At 27.3% G+C, this 18,509-nt stretch overlaps 1 protein-coding gene across 9 annotated transcripts in view; it reads right to left on the bottom strand.

The window, feature by feature from the left end:
* Positions 1–18,509, bottom strand: part of LOC145283546 (fibroblast growth factor receptor 3-like) — a 225,550-nt gene that overhangs the window by 38,710 nt on the left and 168,331 nt on the right. The gene's annotated exons all lie outside the window — the stretch shown is intronic.

The raw sequence follows: 18,509 nt of genomic DNA, 5'->3' as shown, positions 1-18,509 counted from the left end.
AAGGAAAAAAAAACAAAAAACTTCTGATTAATCTCTCTTATCTACTAAATAAAAAAAAAAAAATTCAATCATTTATGTGAATTATTTTTTAAAATCCATTTCCTTCAATATAATGTGATCGTTAGTTAAATATTTATTTCATTGAAAATGAAAAGGGCCAATTATTAGTTTTATTTTTAGTAAATAATCCCCCATGACTAATCTTACAGATCCATCCTGATGACAGGTCTCACGCCACTGTGGAGCAACTATAAAATATTTAAGGAGAGTAGAAAATGGATCTTAAGTTTACTTTCAACAGTCCCGTGATTCGTTTCCCTTATTTTGCCCTTTAGTCCTCACATTTCATCAGCAAAGAGGAAAGAAATGCTGTTTTCTGAGTCAGAATACATCCATCTATCACTTATTGTTGGCTAGGTTTTGACCTGGAAGTAGTATTAAAAACAAAAAAAACTTTTTTTTTTTAAGATCCTGACTAATTCTGCATTTTCCCTGTCAGCAACTCCCAGCTGACTTTCAAGCCTACTTCCAGGTATTCATCTTAGTGATGGGACGATGCCAATATTTTTCATGATTATAATACAATAACTAATTCCATACTAAATTGCTGATTCTTATACAATAACCGTTTCCGATTCTTTATAAATCTCTAAATATTTAACTATAAAGTTATTTTTCTCCCCGATTATCATAAAAACACTTTGTTAAATGTGCAGATATTTACTCAAAGGTAAAAACAAACTTGTAAGTGTGTGTGTGTGTGTGTGGGGGGGATGATTTATAGATTTTACGTTTCCTCGTAGTTTAAAATCAATAAATATTGATTATTTTATTATTACTACCAGCAGTGGAAGATTTTGTTTGAAACAAAATCAGAAAAAGATAATTAAAGGATTAATTTGGCACTGAAAAATATGCACAAATTTTTTCCGAATCTGATACCAACTTTGATATCCCCAAAAGTCTCGATTTTTCCGATTCTGATTAATCATCACAATACTACTTATAATTTTTGTGACTTATTTCTAACTATTGCTTTGACTCCCCCCCACCCACTTTTCATCCAAAGAAAGGCTTTGAAGACGAGCGTGTAGCTTATATAATTAATATAGAAAATTTATTTTTGTATATATGTACAAAGCAGAACAATAACAGTTTTTAATATATGTAATCAAATTATTTACATTTATTCGATCTATTTTTTTTAATGAATCAACACTTGGCAAGGTCAACAAAAAACAATTGAGGATAAGATATAAGATGAATAAATTGACAGCTGAATGATAATGAATATCATGGGAGGACGGAAAATCTCCACACAGGCTCCACTGAAAACAGCCAACCCTGAAAACAGCAATTCTCCCCCCTTTGTCAGAAACATCATTTATGATGACTGAGGACAAAATCGAGGGGTTGGGGGGGGGGGGTTGTGTGGCCATTGAAAGTAAATCCAATTCCACTTTCTACTACTTTACATGATTTTAACTTTTGACCAAATATCAAGTTGAATAATATTCATATCCAAAAGCGAAATTTTAAACAAGGAAATTGAAAATAAATAAAATAAAAATATACATTGTAGAAAATTTATTTTTAAATATGTTTTATTCGATAATAAAAAAGGTAATTTCATTAAAAATCTCAGATACTTACCAATAATTATTTTAAATGATTATTTAATTTTTTAAAAAGAATTTTACATAACCAAAATATTATAAGATTAAAAAAAAAGATAAAAAAAATTAAATCATGCTGAAAGTTGGAGAATTTGATAGTTTATACGAGACAAGATGAGAATGATTTTTTGTTTGTTTGTAAGAATGAAATGAGTTATGTTTAAAAGAGGATTGTTGTTTTTTTTTTTTTTTTTTTTTTTTTTTACAGAGAGAATGTGAAATGAACAGAATCACCAGAAAAAAATATTTGCATTAAATAACAAAAGAAATAAATAAAAAACATGCAGGAAATAAACAAAATTAACTGTAAAAGTATTTTCAACTTTGGAATGATATTATTTTACACAATTTTTGCAGAGTTTCATATGAAGTTCAGATGTAAAAAAGAAATTCTGTTCTCAAGAAGAATGAACATAAGCTGCACCAATTATTGTACAAAAAAAATCTTTAAAAGTAACAATTTAAATTTTTTAATGAATTTTGAGTAAGTTAGTTTGTGTTTCAATTAGTTGCTATTCTTTATAATAATAAACATGAACTTTCAAGCATACTTTACACCTGAAGCACGAAGTTCAACTGCTAGTTCTTTGATAAAAAAAAAAAAAAATAGTATTTTATTTGCTTGTTTATTCTGAATTTAATTTTCTACACATTTTCTTAATATTTATTTAAAAAAAAAAAATAATGACTTCTCATAATTCATTGGTTTCAATTTTTTTGTTATATATTTTTGAATGTTAAACATTTCTTCAGATCTGTATAAATTAAAATTTACCCAAATAAAATGTTCTTTAAATAAAAATAGGCATCTTATAGTTTGAAAATAAAAATATTATTTGATCTTTTCCAATCATCCAAATTTTTTATTGACAACCATTATTACCAATTAAAAATGGCATATCAGAAAAAATATCTCAAGTCATCTTAATAAAAATGTAAATAAAATTAAAACAACTTTAAAAATATATAGATATCTTCGTAAATATATTTGGAGAAACTTTTGCCATTTATGGAAATGTGCAAGTGTTTAAACTTAATATTGTTGACGTAAAAATCAATGAATATCCACCCAGTATAGGTAGAATCGAATCTTGAAATGAAACACTTTTTGCGTTATTTTATGACCCTTTATGAAAATAAAAATCGAGATAATGTTTAACTAAACTTTCTCGCTAGAATTTTTATTCTATTTTGATCAAAATCCATTACATGATTCTGATTCTAAAAAATGTCTTAAACTTGAAATTCAAAGAATTTTGTTTAATCGGCATCTAATGAATATGGATCAAATTTAATGCAAATCTGAAATATTTGAATTTTCAAAATTGGGAGGTGATGCCCAGATTATGCCCCCTAAAATCCCTTTGAAATACTCAGAAGAAACTGAAAATTGGGGATCATTTATCAATTGATAGTGTTAGAAATTTTTATGAAGTCCCTCTGTCCATTTTTGCATAAAACTAAATATTGCTCACATTAAACACGCTTATGTCTGTATTCCAAAATTCATAATAATCGGTTAATTAGTTTAGGAGTGAATCCTATACATATATAAACATATACACGCAATTAATCTTATAATAAATACAGATTTAAGTTGTATAAAGATTTCTCATTCATCTAAATTTATTATTGACATTGAATTTTTATCTTTTAAGCATTCAAAGACAAGCATTTCTGGTTTTTGTCCAGAATTCTGATATCAAAAACCAAATATAAAAGAAAAATCTATATGATGTACCTGTGGCAAAAAGAAAAATATATTCCCAAAATCATGCAAATTGATTAAGTACGAGGAGCGTTCCAAATTGCATCATTATAATGATCTGAACCGAAAGTTTCATTTCTGTTGCAGATATTGATGATGCAACCAGTCATGGACGTGTGTTAGAAACAAGGATGTGTCATTCAATTCCTGACAAATGTGCATTGAGAGAATGGTGGTGACTATCTAAGAAAAATAAATTCTAGTGCACAGAATGTTGCTCATTTTAATGGTATGACTCCCATTTTCAGAGCTCTTCAACTTTTTGAGATAAAAAAAGGGAGACTTTATTTTTGGAATGCCCCTCGTAGTTTTATTTTTAAATAAAAAAATTCAAATGTTTATGAGTAACCAAAAAGTGGATGTCTTGTCTGTCATTTCAAAAACAACTTAAGAAAAAAAAGATAATATAATTCAAATTCACAAGATTTGTGTAATGCCTATGAATTTTCATCATTCTTGTATAAATAATTTTCTTTATAAACTAAAACTGCTTGAGCAATTTATATAATTTCTGGAATATATTTTTTGTCAGATACATACATCAGAGAAAGTTTTTTTTTTTTTTATAAAATATAGGGTGAATTTTGGACAAGAAGCTCATTTTTTGTTTTACAAACGTTATAATGATCAGATTTCCCTGCTGTCTGTTTAATGACACACTGACTATTTCATGGGTCATTTCATGGCAAATCTTTTATTTTGTAGATATTAATGTGTAAACAAAATGTTTGTAGATAAATTTATAGCAAATAAAATTTTGGTTAAAAAAATTTACACACTTAAAAGAAAAAAAAAATGTTTTTAACAAATTTTTTAAATAAATTCATTGTCTGCCGATTATTGTGTGTAATTATAAATAAATTATTTTGATTAAAAGTTGCAAGCGATTGGTCAAAATCCATTTTATGTAACAAATTTAATTTTCAGATTGTTGAGATAATTTTTACACTGAAATATGAAAAAGACAAAGAAAAGAAAAGTTTCTGGAACTGAAAAGAACATTTTGCAAAAAATCAAATATGGCAGCAATATAAAAAAAAAAATGTTCAAATCCTGAAAAATGCACAAATATCTTTTCTACTGATGCCGTGCAAGCTGTCAAGAAGAAAAAAAAAAGACAAAGAATTTCTAAAAGAATCAAGAGGTCTTTTGCTTCATTCCTGAATAAGAGAGAGGGAGATGAAACTTTAAGATGCTAAGAATCAAATTTGGAACTGACAAAGCAGAAGCATAAAAAAGAATACATAGCAGTTATTTTGATGCTTGTGTAGAATATGAGCTTTTCAAACAAATGTATTTCAGGTAAAAACATGTCATGTTGAAATTAGGATAAATTTAAAAAATTATGAAAAATTATTTAGTAGATCTAGTTTTTACAAAAAAATACATCCACAATAACAAGCCAAATTTTGAATTTTGAAATGGTGGATTTTAATTGAAAGCAAGGAAGATAAGTCAGTTTTGTCAAAAATAATAGATTTCAGTTACCTCCACTGGATTTTAATAACTCTTCCATAGTAAGACATAAAACTCGATAATTTGATAAAATCTATTTTTACTTGTAATCATTTTTCTACTGGGCCATTTAAAAAATTTTTTTGGAATTTATACTAATTTCAACATGACACATAAATACATAAGACTGTTTTTACCTGAAATACATTTGTTCAAAAACCTGATATACTATACAAGCACAGTTATTTTAAATGGTTTTGGAACTTTTGGTTAAGGTTCATTTTACCAGCTCAAAATGATCTAGTAACAGAAATGTATACATATATAGAATAGAGTTTGGTAGAATCAGTAGTGACCAAATTTATTTAATTTTTTTTTTTTAGTATGTTTCATTTTAAAGTATTGTTGTAATAATAAAAATTAATTTATATTTATAAAAAAATTTTTTCAGTTGTCTTTAAAGTCTGTTGTTTTAATAATTTAAATTCATCATATATTTATATAAACAATAAGTTTAAAGAGTGCATACTCTGTTAAACATAATTGGTTTTTTTTTTTTCGATGTAGCATATTGTGTAGAAGGTTTCTTAATGGGTCAGTAGATCTGGGTTCAATCCATGGTGGAATCATACCAAAGGCACAAAAAAAAAAAAAAAAAAAAAAAAAAAAAAAGGTACTTTATGCTTTCTTGCTAAACAGCAGTATAAGGTGTAGGACCAAGGGTAAGTGAACTAATTTTGGTGTAGTAACCAACTTTGTGTCACTCTTGACTATAGTTGACCCATTTATTTATTTTTTGGATGGAAATGTAGTTATGTATTCGTGAAGTAAAAGAGTAATGATGATTCTTTTTATTTTTTTGTTAAATTATGAAAATTGAAACTAACATGGTTCGTAAAATGAACAAAGTTTCAAATTTCAGTTTATAATGTTTCCATGTTACCCAATTTGACAAATTTAAATGCCCCTTGGAATAAAACATACATTCACTAAATTGAAATAATGGGAACAAAGGGAGGTAATAACAATGACAAGAAAAAGGTTTAATATATAAAAAAGATGTCTTTGACTGATGCGGCATCCACAGAAAATATTAATGGAGCAATTATTTAGGAATATTTATTTTGCATCTGAAATAAGATGAAGGGATTATTTGTATATATGGCAAATGGTTTAAAGAGAAGAAAAATTAATCAAAGTTGAAGATGATAATGAAGCAGCAATGCTTCTAGAAACATTCGTATAAAGATAGAGGAACTTGAAAATAGTTTGGAGAATGTTGCGTTCCTTCAGAAAGAGAAAGAAGAGGAGAGAACATGCTCAAGTTCTGAGGCTTGATAATTGTCGCTAGAATCGGTTAAAAAACATGCGCGGCACAGCTAATGCCAAAAGTATCAATTGGAGAGAACACTCAGGAAATGGAGGGGACAAATAAAAAATGAATACAAATAATATAAACACCATTCCCAGAATTCCAGATATATAGTTTCTGTCAATCTAAAAGTTAATTCACTAAAAGCATGGATTTTATAATCATAAAGAAATTGTTTCAAATATTTTATAAAGTAATATTTTATTTCTGCATTATCAGACTATAAGACAAAATATTGTTTTTGTTTGTTGCAATTTTTTTATATAAAATAAACATATGGAATTTGAACATTTTATTTAACAAATATTAAAAGAAAAATAACATCAGGAAAAATTAAAATGCCTAAAAAAAATCTAATAAAAAAAGATGTAAATATATTTTAAATTATTTTTCAGGTAAAGTACTTGAATAAAAATAATTCAAAATATAGTAATATTTGCAAGCAAATTTTAATTTTTTTTAAATTTTATATTTCTGAGTTTTTGAGATGAGGATTGATAACATGTACTACTTGGATTGTTCGGACTATTGGTCTCATCTTAGGTATTATTTGCACAATGTTTCACCCAACATAATTTCTAACCATCTTCAGGTATATCTTGTTGAACCCTGAGAATAACTCTTACGGACACATGGCATAACGGATAAAGTAAAAGTAAAATTCAGTTGTAAGTTACAGTCTTCTGGAGGTTGAAGGTTAAATCCTCAGTGTGGGGCATACAAAAAATACAACTGTGAGCTACTTAAAACTTCTATCTGATCCTGGCTGATGGTTTGAAAGTATACTACTCCTGTGGATTAAATAAAAAATTTCATTCAAAATTCCGTAGATTCCAGAGTTGTAAAAAAAGATTTCAGAGTGAGAGGATATACTTGAAGGTTGGAAGTTACATTAGCCAAAATGTATGAATAATCCTCAAGATGAGAACAGTAGTCCGAAAAATCCAAATAATACAAAGCTAATTTTTTTTTTTTAAGGTACGGCCTGGAAAGTGGAATACAGCTGGTATTTACATCGGGTCATAATAGGTATTTCAGAATCTTAATTATGACCAAGTATAACATCAGTTGTATAAGTATCACTTACTCATTCATGAAGTTATAATTTTTACGGTGTATACTTGTTCTTATTAATTTTTATTATTATAATTAATCTAAAACCATGCATGCAAAATATTTTTAACACAACAACATAATATTAAGTCCTTTCAGTCCTGTTAAGTTTCATAGCAATGTCTCCAGAATTAAAGGTATTATTAGCATTTAAATGAAAATACCCGTTTTAATATATCATTTTTTTTTCAGGGTCAATTCCTTACAGAACTGAGGATCAAGGTTAAATAAAAAAAAAAAAAAAAAAAAATTGGGCTCATTTAGAATTACACTTGATTAGAAAAAAAATCTTTATGTTGTATGTACTTGTCACAGAACAAAAATGTCATATTCCAAAATCACAAATTAATGAAGTAGTTATTTTTTTAATTACGAAAATAAAATTTTACAATTTTTAGTGACTAAAATGTTTTAATTATTTGGAATACAAACAAAATCTCTGAAGTCGAATAGAATTGCTGCCTTTAAATTTTTGGGAAATTTAAAACAATATGGCCGCTCTCCACCTCGTTTCCTCAAATTTGATTTTCTTAAAAAACAAACAAACAAACAAAAAACTATTTGATTAATTTACGTAATTTTTAGAATATGACATCTTTGTTCCATGATGAGTACAAAAAAATTTTTTTTCTAAATAAGTACAGTTCTAAATAAGCACTGCAAAATTTCAACAGAAAGTGAAAAGTCAAAAATCTATTCAAAGTATTCTCTTCAATTTTTACTTTTCTTATTACCTGTGGTTATGCATGGCAATATCATTATCATTGTATAGCAGGCAATAAATCAGGATTCCAAGATCCCTTTTGTCTGCCAAATAATACAGCAATATCGAACCTTTAATTCCTTACCTTTCACAGAAAATACCATCATTTTATGAAGACGCATTATTTTTTTCCAAATTTTATTTTCAGTAGAAGTATCAATGATTGATTACTAACTGCTATGCATGCTATTTGTACTGTTTTCTTTGCAGTACGACAAATTGGTTGGGTTATCCATTTTTTTTTTTAGTTGATCTAAACATGCGATGGGATTGTTTTTAAGATGAAGAAGATCTGAAATGGTTTAATTTTGGTGACCTTTTTGTTTTTATAACAGAGTGTGTGTTTGTGTAAGTTTAAAGTTGTATTATGGGGGTGGTGGGAGAAAGACATTTATATAAAAAAAAATATGGCCTCCTTTATAAAATGTAAAAATACAATCAAACGTAAAGATGTATAAAGATTTGTTTGGCACAAATGTACTTTAGCTTTCCGGAGGAATTTTATTTTTCATTTTTGGAAGTGTTATACTACGAAAAAGAGAAGACAATTCAAAATTTAATGCTTTTTAGACTTTTAATACTTATTTCATTAAAGAAATTTATTTTAAAAAAATAAAAATAATTTAATTTTTTCAAATAAAGTCATTGAAAAAAAAAAAAAAAAGACAAAAAACAAAACTGCATTCAAAAATATTAAAAAATTGACTGTTGCATTTTATGTCTAAATAATTATATTTTCTTTTAAGTTATATAAAAAAATACATTCCACCCATTTTCATAATATTCTAAAGTAAATGTTATATTTGTGTATTTAAAAAATTATTTATAACAAAGTTATTTTGAAATATAAAATATTATATTTTATTTGTAAATTTAAAAAATAATTTGAAATATTTTTTAAATGTTTCTGTAAATAATGTTTTCTGTTGTGTTACTTCATTTTTACTGAATTTGTTTTGAATTACAGTAAAATTTTCGTTTGAAAACTCATTCAACTGTGGATGTTTTTCCCCCCCTAGTATAACTCTTCTGAAAATGGAAACAAAAAAATACTTCCGGTTGGCAAAAATGCACTTCTGCCATTTGTTTTATTCAAAGAATGATATAGCTGGGTTACTGAATCATTTTTAGATTTAAAAAAAAAAAAAGGGAGGATAAGAAGGTTGATTTTAAAAGAATAGAAAGAGGAGTAATTAGGTTAATTAAAAAAATAAAAAAAGGATTAAAATAAAATATTTTAAATGTTGAAGTAGGGAAACAATTGGATAAATTTAATTACATAGGTGAAAAACTGTTAATGATAGTCTGTTCAAAAAGTAATTAAAAAAAAAACGATAAACAAGATGGAATCTTGCGGAGATCATTAGCAGAGGGTAGAAACAATTCAAAATCTGATGAAGGCAATAATAATAAAAAAAAGAAAAAAAAAAAGGGTCTCTGCATATACATGACGTCTTTGTTCATTCCACGCCATATCAGAAGATTATGAACACTACTTCGGCTCAAGAGCAACAACTGCACATAACCAGAAGAAGAAGTAGAAGAAAAAGCATTCCATGTCATAACATATCAATTATTTTTAAAAAGAGACAAATGTATTTTTTTCCTTCAAAACTGATTCACAGGAAGAGTAGTCAATAATGGACAAAGAAATGATGTTGGGCCTGCATTTGAATCAACCAATCAGCTTCTGTTTTTTCATAATATTGATTAAGATAAAAAAAAAGCAGTCTTATAAGAGTTATTGCAGGTTTAAAGTTTATAAAAACTTCATATTCTTTATTCTAAAATATATAACTGGTGAAACATTTTGATATTTGCAAAATTACAACTCAGTTAAAACTGGACATATATTTCTTATATATAAAGTAAAGATTGTCAAAATGGTTGCATGTAAATGCTTAATAGTTTTTCTCATACAAGATAAAGATTTAATTCTGCTTCGCCAGTTATTTATGGCAAACATTGGGCCATGTATTTCAAAACAATATTAAATACATGTTTCAAAATATTTCAGGTTTTTGAAAATAACTAAAATTTGTGAAAAAGAACAAAGAAAAAATATTTTTAATTAATTTTAATATTGTTTATTATTTATTTAAATATTTATTTTTTTTACAAATTCGACAATTTTTGTTATGAAAACTAAAACTTTCTATAGCAATTTTCTTTAAATCAGGTCGATAAAGCACCAAAAAAAGCTTTTTGGCGAAACTTCAAGCAGACCCGAGATTATTCCAATTGGCCATTTGTGGCTGCCCTTCATGGCATGGCACCAGAACAGAATCCAGACCACACATTAAGAGGAACAGAAGAGATGACTTTAGACTGACTATTTTGTGGTAGTCAGAAGAGAATCAGAGTGAATGCAGAAAGAAAGACATATACAAGACACAAGAAAACAGAGAGAAATGACCTGACCCATATTAAAGCCAAATATTTTTGGAAGATTCTAGTGTAAAAAAAAAAAAAAATACAGAGAAAGGAGTAGTCAAAGATGAAAAGAAAACCAGACATTTTAATGCCAAACAGTTTTTGTTATGCTTTTGAGTTTGTTTGTGTGTGTGTAGAAGAGCACAGAAAAAGAAAGAAAAGATATTTTTTCTAAAACAGATTTTATAAGAGCCAAATTATTATTCTAAGGTCTTATGCTATTTCACCCAAAAAGAAAAATAAGATTCTATTTTTTTTTTTTGTGATCATGTGTAAACATCCTTAAAACTTTAGTGGTACCCCCCCCCCAAAAAAAAAACCCATGATGAGGATCACAGTTCAGCATATAAATTTAACAATTTCTGATTAGATAATGTAGGAAAGGAAAGGAAAGGCATGCCATTTTCCTTTTTTTAATAATTTTTTTCAGGTTATTTCTTACAAATCCTGGAACTTTGATACTTGCATGCATTAGAGATTCATTTCATTATTATAAGTTCTTAAAATCTCATTCAGGAAATTTTATGTTACATTTATGTTTGAATACTTTAGGGTGGGTTGAATCAGCTCCACCTGAAGGAAACTCACAAGCAATCGCCAGTCACATGTATATCCCTGTTATGGGAGATGAGGTTACATTTTTGCAGTTCTTGCAGGAAGGTATTGCCTGGTATTCCCAAATGGTCACCCATGTAGACTGGCCAGACTCAATACTGCTTAACTTTGGTGATCTATCAAGAAACTGTGTGCCAGCATGATTATGCTGCATACCATTAATGTCTAAAACTAATTTCTCACTCTAAATTCTAAAATAATTTAGCAAGATTTTTGGAGTGTTTAAATGCCCCCCCCCCCAAAGAATCTCATTTTTGGAAGGGGAGGTGGGTGAATAAGTATAATGTGCCTATGTAAAAGTTTACCAAACATATTTTAATAACTTTTCTCATTTCAATATATGTAACAAATTATAAGGTTCAGCTACTATACAATGCAACACACTGGAGTTAAAAATCAAATATAGCATTAAGTCCTGGGAACATATACCAGAAAAAAAAACAAAAAAAAAAAACGGTTGGAAATAAGTCATAGACCATCCACTATGACTATGCAATTCCTACAGCTAAAGACCTAGAAAACTGAGCTATTAAACCTGACATAGTGATATGAGACAAGCAGAAGTAGCAACCTTAGTAGAAGTTAGTGTCCCTAATGATGCTGGGTCAAACAGAGCTGAGAGGGAATTCCAAGGTAATTATACACAACATGAAAAAGATACTGGAATCTTATGAAGATTTCCATCATTCCAGTAATTATAGGAGTAACCAGATTCATAAAAAAGAATTTCAAAAACAACCTGGCAAATATACTCAGTGAGCCAAATTCAACTGCATGTTAAGGAACAGTTAGAAATAAAAAAAATCTCATGGTTGGAGTGTCTGAAATAGTGGGTAAATGTCTGGCATCGAATAGGATGTTCAATCACTAACAGAAACAAAATGATAAAAAAAATAAATACTTTGGTACAATGGGGTTGAAGAGAAACATTTCATGAGAGCTAGTTACCAAATACGTAAATCATTGATGATTTAAAATTGAAAATATGAAATATGTCATTGATGACTTAAATTTGAAAATATCCAACATTCAGTTTTACACAATGTCATTTAATCACACTAGGTAAAATAAATGAAACTTCTGATTCTAAGTTTTATTCTGAATGCTTTCAAAATCTGAACTTGTGCCAAACTTAAGTAGATTCAGAGAGAAAAATTATTTTCAAACATTGAAAAATAATTTCATAAAACAAAAATGTTCAGTCTTTAAGGAAAATGACTTAAAAGTCAAAATCATTAGAAATATTGCAAATTTTCAACATTTGTATTTTCAATTGGTTACAAAGAAATTGAAACTTTTAATAATAACAATTTTCCAAATCAGAGTAAATTTTAATTTGTCTAAAAACTAATTGAATATAAAATGTAGAACTTAATTCTTTTGGTTTTTGACCAAATATTTTCCAAGGGTTTCAGAAACAAGGTCAAGCTTTAACTTTTACATTGAAGTCTATTCGTGTCTGTTAAAATTAGGAAGCTAAAAATCCAACTGATGATTAAAAAAAGACCAACACAAATTATTTATATATTTAAATGGAGTGATCAAAAGAACGAACAGAGAAGGAAGTAAATTCAAAGCAGTTCAAGATAGAATAGAAACAAAAATGGATATTGAAATCAAAAAATGACAAAAAAAAAAAGAAAAAAAAAAAAAGAAATTGTGTCATAGTCTCCAAATTTTATGCTTACAAATGTGGCATTATCACAAAAATACCACACTTAAATTAAAATCAATTTTGCTATCTTTAAAAAAATAATTGATAACAAAAATATTGTTTTGAACTGAAAATTTGATTAAAAAAAAAATTATAAAATGATATTTTTCCTCCTCTAAATCAAGAATCTGAAATTCTAAATAAATTGGTCAGCAAATTCAATAAATTTTCTTGATCCACAACATATATTCTTATTCTATTAGATTAGATACCTAGCATTGTCCAAGATGCAATGAAGGGATTTTAGTTTTCAATTCTTCATGGTTTCCACATTTAAAAACTTATACAGAAAAAGAAATAAAATTTTAATTGCAACATAGATATTAAATATTTTAGGACAGAAGCTATTGAAATCTAAAATCTGGTTGATTTAATTTCATAAAACAGATTAATTATAACAAAATAATGCTTTGCTGTATTTTTTTCCCAATATGCAAATTACTCTTTTCCTGTTTCCGTCCGTTTCATTTTTATTCACTCTGCCTACACGCAGGTATCTTACCTATGAGCATGACTGTATGTATGTGAAAAAAAATAAAATGAAATGAAATACTAAGATGGAAGACAGGCAAGTATTAATATATAAATAGCATTAATTACACACTTAAATATCTAAATAAAGGTTAACCAATTAAAATGAACTTTCATCCTAAGTATAGACCATGTTGTGGAATATTGTCCAATTTATTCAAAATGTGTACCATTTTACAAGAATGAAACTGAAACTGTATCTCTCTTGCACTTGGTTAACTGGGTATATTAGCCAAGTAGATTTGGAAATTTTTTTTATGAGTCAGGTTGCTCCTATAATCATTCCAATAATTATAGACTCATGAAAAAAGAATTTCAAAAACTACCTGGTTAATATACTCTGTGAACCAAATGCAAGAGAGATTCAAACAATTGTACTTAAAGGGATGGCTAGAATCTTCAAAAGATCTTGTTTAGAATGTATGAAATAGTAGACAGATGTCTGGCATCCAGTAGGATGTCCTATTCTTAGCTATAAAAAAAAAAAAAAAAAAAAAAAAAAAAAACTAGAGAGTTTTTTGTATATTTTTTGCAAAGTGAAATGTATAAACAATAAAAAAGTAAAGAGTTCAAATAAGAGAAAACAATTAGAGTAAAAAGTGTTTTTTTTTTTGTGTATGAGTTTTTCAAGACTACAAAATCACATATGTTTCAATTGCACTGTTTAATATAGGTAACATTTTGCCAGTGTTAATTTAGGCTGAAGTCCTTCAATACACAGAGATTTTAATAAAAGACTTAAATTTGATTTGTATTTGAATTGGTACAGCTAGAATTTATTTACCTAACAAAACATTTGCATCCATTACTCCAAAATGCAGCAAACATATTTTGCATGCAATTTTGATTACATTTTAAAGGGTGTGATTTTAATATACAATAATCTTTTGTACAGTGTATCCAATTGAAAGAATTATTGGGTTGGGCAGAATATGTAATCAATGAAATCAATTGGAATTAATACAGACTAGGAAATTTTGTAGTTCAGTGGCTATTCAGCACAAAGTAAAATTTTACGATTGCTATTTAGGTCTAATTTGGAAAATCAAACATAATTTTATATATTAGATAAGATTTGGATAAAGAATATGCTTGTTTATTTTTAAACCAAATTTACTACTAATTCAAAAATATTTAGCCATATTTAGCTAATATATCCTACAAAATCAACTGAAACTGATTCTACGTTTTTACATCAACTGCCTGAAAAATTCTGATGATAGCACGGTTCTTATTCTGCATAAATATCTTTTATATTATATGTATAGAAGAAAGGAAAACATCTCCCATACCAAATTTAGTGGCAAAAAAAAAAAAAAAAAAAAAAAAAGCCAGAGCAACTAGAAACAATGCTGGTATAAATAATAAAGACTAATGTTATTTCAGAGCTTATCATCTAGGCTAGTTGCCCAACCAAGAGTCGAGAGGCTTGTCTACCCTACTATTTATTATCTATATATCTAGAAAAGTGAGAATGTGTGCGTGTATGTGGGGACACTTCTCAACCTATATACTCAACAAATTTTCGATCTATAGACTCGAAATTTGGTATATAGAATATTCAGACAGCAGAAAAAGAGCTGCTAAGGGGTTAAAATTTAAAAATTAGTATGTGGGAGTCATCAGATTTTTATCTGTTTGCTAAGTGTTTCACGGATGCGCATGCATGAATAGTTCACATTACAGATTACTTATGTTAAGAATAAGTCATTTGAAAACATTTGTTGAAGATCGTGTCACGCTGGTCTAATGGTTATCGTACTTGACTCACTGTCTTTAGGTTTTGGTTTCGATCTTAGCTCAGGTATTTTTTTCTTTTTTTTACTTACAAGTTTAGAAAAAAAAAAAAAAAACCCCATAATACTCGCATGCACATGTCTCAGTTTCTGTATGGATTAAAATATATTTATGTATATTTTATGACCGGGCAGCTAGTATGTATATAAAAAAAGGATAAAATTAAAGCAGCTAAATTAACAGAGGCAAAATAGTTAACTGTCGTCTATGTTTTGCCATGTGTAGAGAGGAAGAAAACAGGTTTGTAGTTGAAGAATATCTGTAGAAAATGCAAAGAAAAAACATTACAAGATGACTCACAGATGATAGCGTGGAGGTCTGATGAGGTTCTGGTGGACAAGCTTATCTTTTGCGGTCGGAGAAAAAATGTGGGAGAGGGGATTTATTTAAAAAAAAGATTCTGTTTAAACAAACACACACAATGCAAACAGATAACGAAATATGCATCATTAGAAAGAAAGAGAAAATAATTTTTTTAAAGTATTTATCGAGAATAGATTTATTTTTTGTTTTTAAATAAAGAGGATGAAAATACCATACCTTATAGTTCTGCAAAAGCACAACAAAAAGAAATAAATGAATTTTTGTTTCACATAACATTTAACTTTAAATATTTTTAAAAAATTTCTTTTTCCATTTAAAAAAGAAGGGTTAAGATGATCATCTCAAGTATATATATATATATATATATATATATATATATATATATATATATATATATAAAAATGAAGTTTCTGAGAAGAAACTGAATTACAAAAATAATAGTATAATCAGCAGCCAAGAAATCAAAAATAAAATCAAACACAACTAATAACTTTTACCAAATGCATTAAAATTTAATTTTTTATCAACTTGTATATTTTTAAAGTGTAGAAACTAATTGTAGCATTTATCATTTCTTAATTTACTATCATCAAGTTAACTTGTTAAATAAAATCAAATATGGCGTTGATCTTAATTTTGTATAATATATTAATCTACTAAAACTATAAAAGTGCTTTACCTAAATACTAATTCTAAGTCTAGGAAGGCGGGCTTGTTAGTTAAGGTTAGTGGTTGGATAAGTTTTTTATTTTTACAAATAAAGCACCAAGAACAACAAAGGACTAAGCAGCCATTTTGATTCTTGTGTGACGAAAGAGATAGTTTTGAACGAAATATAATTTTAAAATAGAAAAAAAAACTTCAAAACTAATTAAAAATATTTAAAGTATACAAGTCCATAGAAAATCAAATTTTCATGCATTTTGTAATCATTATTTGCTGAATATATATAGTCGTGGAAGTTTTTCAACCTTTAAAACATATCTCAAGTCCTTTGTTGAAAAACTATTTTGGCTGCAAATCAATTAATCTCTTGCAATCACTTTATTAGTTAGCTTCCAAAATTTATGCTACTCCTAATATTATTTTAGGGATCAGTAAATGTTTACCATAAAAAACTGTTTGGATTTAAAAACAAAACAGAATTCGACATCATGGCTCCTCAGCAGTGTTGATCAAACACCACCTCCCTTTAAAAAATACTTTTAATTTCAATTTCTCAGCTGTTAACTATACTATATTATTAAAAAGCAATAAATATGGCTGCTGGAGATATTTTAAAATACTAAATTTATATTATACAAGCAATTAAGATAGTAAAAAAAAACTATTGCATAAGAATTAAACTGAAGCACAATGAAGTATTTAATATATTTATAGTTTATTATGCAAAAATGTTTAACATTTATCAACAAATTGTTAAATTATATTCCTTTATTATTTCAATAGAATTGTGAGTAAGCATGGCAACAGACTAATAAAAATAGGAACACAAAGACATCAATAAAGCAGATTCATCATGTGTTTGTGTTAACATCTGTCAACATGAATGCCAAAATTCATTTTGCTAAACACTGAAACCAATTTGTAAGACATATAGTGAAGAGCTACAACAGCTGACAATATCTAATGTTGTATATCTTAGTTTATTATGGTTTCAGGTAGCAACATCATATCCTTTTGCCCAGGTAACGCAATTAACATTAATCAAACACCATTGTGTGACTTGTAAATACAAAAATATGACTTATTAATCGTAGATAAAATAAAAAGCAATGTCTAATACCTGCATGTGTGTGTATAATTTTTTTACTTTCGCAAAGTATGATTAGCTGACCTGTTTTTTACCATTAATTTCCAAATAAGATATGGAAATACAGTTATGTAAACATGCCGGCTCAAATTAATAATATTGTGTTCTTGTTAAGCGAGAGAGAAAACAAAACAAAAAATGATTTGTACATTATAAATAAAAATAAATTTTTTTCAACAAATAACTTTTATTAGTTAAAGTAGCAAAGCATAATGTATAGTTTTTATGCACATAACTTGTTTTTATTTTTAGATTATATTTTTATGAAAGCTTTTCCTCAAGGAAATACATGATCAAAAAATTTTTAATAATAGCAATTTTAAGAGCAAGGATTTTAAGTCAATTAAAAATAAAATAAATCAATGAACACAAAAAATAGAAAGAGTAAAAAAAAAAATATTGTGTTTCTGCCTTTTTTTCAGCAGTTCATGATCTTAAGTTTTATTTAGGCTAAAAATATAAATACAAAAACACAAAAAAATTTCAGTGTTTGAAATCAATTTAATGCAAAATTCTGGATATTAGTTCTTTGAATTAATCATGTTTATTAAGGAGCTTGAATTGTTTGATTAATTTATTCCACTGACAAAGATTTCAAAAATATTCCATTCAATCAAAGAAACTGCAAAAAGAGACCAATGGAATAAGTATTTATAACAATTCAAGCTTTTTCAACCCATTTTATCATATTTAAATCATGGCAAACAATTTGGAATTTTATTCATACATTTTTTTTCAAAGGCACAATAGTCATCACTATTGTAAGCTTTATATATATATATATATATATATATATATATATATATATATATTATAATCTAATATTAATCTTTTATACCTACAGACACTAGTGTTTCATGCTTATGCAAATCAATGTAGGAGTAACAATTCCTACTAGTCATGAAATTTAACCCAAGCCACAAAGCTACCTTTTGCTCAATTTGCTAAGCCTCTACCTCAGTGCCACCAAACAATTGCCACGAGAAGTATAAATATATAAGATAGACATAATTTCATTGTATGGGATCCAGGTTTCATGAATCGATCATCAACTAGTCAGTAGACTAGAAGGATGAAAAGACACACAAGATGCAAGTAAGCACTCTTCAACAAGAGATGCAAGGATACATATCAT

Source organism: Euprymna scolopes, chromosome 8 (assembly GCF_053919585.1).
Source record: "Euprymna scolopes isolate OS-2025 chromosome 8, ASM5391958v1, whole genome shotgun sequence".
NCBI lineage: Eukaryota > Metazoa > Mollusca > Cephalopoda > Sepiida > Sepiolidae > Euprymna > Euprymna scolopes.
The sequence above is the reverse complement of the archived record's forward strand: the minus strand, read 5'-3'. Positions and strand labels throughout refer to the sequence as shown.